Source organism: Ixodes scapularis, unplaced genomic scaffold (genome assembly GCF_016920785.2).
Source record: "Ixodes scapularis isolate PalLabHiFi unplaced genomic scaffold, ASM1692078v2 PGA_scaffold12__126_contigs__length_90152505, whole genome shotgun sequence".
NCBI lineage: Eukaryota > Metazoa > Arthropoda > Arachnida > Ixodida > Ixodidae > Ixodes > Ixodes scapularis.
In genome coordinates this window covers 85,712,804-85,715,545 of record NW_024609838.1, presented here as the reverse complement: position 1 = coordinate 85,715,545, position 2,742 = coordinate 85,712,804, and positions in this window count along the sequence as shown.

Below are 2,742 nucleotides of genomic sequence, written 5' to 3'. Positions count from 1 at the left end.
CGTCTTCGCTCTTGTCGCATATTTTTCATCATTATGATTCCCGGCTTTCGGAATATTTTTGCATTCATTTTTATAATAAATACGAGTGTCGCTGAGTACACCAAACTCGGAACTTTATTCTCATGAGAAAAATCTCGAAAAAAGGTGGTACCCAGCTTTACGCGAAATGAACGACACTCCAGATAACTTTTAATGGCGCCGAGCATACGCTCATGGATACCAATGTTGATTAGGTCCTCCAGTATTTTAAATCGCTAGACAGTATCATAAGCCTTCTCCATATAATAAAAAAAAACACAGAAAGACGGGGTTAATTAAAAAATATTTGACTCCAACCAAAAATTAAGCTCGGAACCAACGTTTCAAAACCAGTTCGTTTTCTTCTTCAGGGGTGATTGATTTCGTGCGTGGGAGCAGCCTCGTCTTCTTTGGTGGCACGAATATCTTCTGATCGCGCTTCCGCCTTGCCATCCAGTCTTTTTCTAATCACGTGTCGTAGTCCACTCACATAAACAGATGGTAAGGTACCCATGGATCTGTTAATATTTCCTGGTGTACTTTGGATGTGCCATGATTCAAGGTGATGTCTTATCCGGAGAATTGTTTCAACATCAAGAACGGACGCGTTCGCAAAGTCTCTCGGATGGTCAAAGGTGTCACAGTGCTCCGCAAGAGCACTGCGTTCTCGGGCGAATTTGCGAACATCGTTCTTGTGCTGGCGCAAACTTTCCGTAAAGTTCTTTGTTTCGCCGATATAAGATGCAGGACATTTTAAGCAGGGGATCCGGTAAACAATTCCCGGACATGTCCTGCATCTGTCGTTCGATGTCGTGTCCCTCTTTACCAGCGTTCCAGTACCCCTGGCAGTCTCCGCAGCCAGAGCGGTTCTCGAATCAGATTCCGAACTCAGCACCAGAACCTGCCTCAGCGTGGACGAGCTGTGCCGCCTTCTTGATTTTTGCCTCCGCAGCACCTACTTTTGCTTTAAAGGGGACTTTTACAAACAAACCAGCGGAACTGCGATGGGTGCGTCCATATCTGTTACCACTGCAAATTTGACAATGGAAAGCATCGAACAAAGAGCGCTACAGTCCTTAACCAACAGACCTGAGGTGTTCATGCGTTATGTGAACGACTGTTTTTGTATATTGGAAACATCAGAAGTTGATAAGTTCCTGGCTCACCTCAACTCCATTGAGCCCAACATCCAGTTCACCGTGGAACGGGAAAAAGACAACACTTTACCATTCCTTGATGAAGAGACAAGGGGAAGAGTTAAAGTTTTCGGTATACAGGAAGCCCACTCACACCGGACGCTACCTTAATTTTAAGTCGAACCATCCAACGAGTCACAAGGCATCAGTCGTTGCAACACTCAAGTCCAGGGCGGCTGTTATCGGTACTTCAGAAACTGACAGAAAAAGCGAGGAACAGAGTGTGATCGCTGACCTGACAAAGAACGGATACCCTACAAGGTTCATCCGACAAGTCACCAAACGTACGGTTTACGCTCGCCAAAACCCACAACCAAAGCGAGCTGCGCCGCATCGCCCCATCACGCGCATCAGCGTTGCCTACGTTCAAAGTACTAGCGAAGCACTATCACGGGTGCTCGCAAAACAAGGCGTTCACGTGGCTCACAAACCGGTATCCACTCTCGGACGATTCATGCCAAGACCAAAAGATCGCGCCCCGAAGGAAAAAGCACCGGGAATTGTTTACCAGATTCCCTGCTTAAAATGTCCTGCATCTTATATCGGCGAAACAAAGAACTTTACGGAAAGGTTACGCCAGCACAAGAGCAATGTTCGCAAATTCGACCGAGAACGCAGTGCTCTTGCGGAGCACTGTGACATTTTTGACCATCCGATAGACTTCGCGAACGCGTCCGTTCTTGATGTTGAAACCAATCTCCGAATAAGACATCACCTTGAATCATGGCACATCCAAAATACACCAGGAAATTTAACAGATCCATGGGTACCTTACCATCTGTTTTTTGTGAGTGGACTACGACACGTGATTAGAAAAAAACTGCCCAGGTAGCACGCCAGAGGAATGCCCAACTTGGGCAAAGGTCTGGCAAACATAAGGGCCCAACTTTGGCGCAGTTAGGTTTTTGCACCATGGCGCTCATCAGTGCCAAACCACGGCGCCTAACTATAGCCTTAGTTGGGCGATCCTAGGGCATGCCAAAGATTGGCTCTTCTCTGGTGCACCAGAGGAGTGCCAAAGTTGGTGCCATACTTGAGCCATAACTGCCATAGCAAATCCTAATCTGGGAATTCGGGGCATGCCAAGGTTTGGCGTTTCTCTGGTCCGCCAGAGGAGCGCCAAAGTTGCTGCCATACTTCAGCCATAACTGCCAGAGCAACGCCTAATTTCGGTATTTGGGACGTGCCAAGGTTTGGCGTTTCTCTGGTCCGCCAGAGGAGTGCCAAAGTTGGTGCCATACTTCAGCCATAGCTGCCAGAGCAACGCCTAATTTCGGTATTTGGGACGTGTCAAAGTTTGGCTTTTCTCGGATCCGCCACAGGATTGCGAAGTAGTGCCATACTAGAGCTATAACTGCTAGAGCAACGCCCAATTTCGGTATTTTGGACATGCCGAAGTTTGGCGTTGCTCTGGTCCGCCAGAGGAGCGCCAAAGTTCGTGCCAGACTTGGGCCATAACTGCCATAGTAAATCCTAAACTGGGAATTCGGGGCATGCCAAGGTTTGGCGTTTCTCTGGTCCGCCAGAG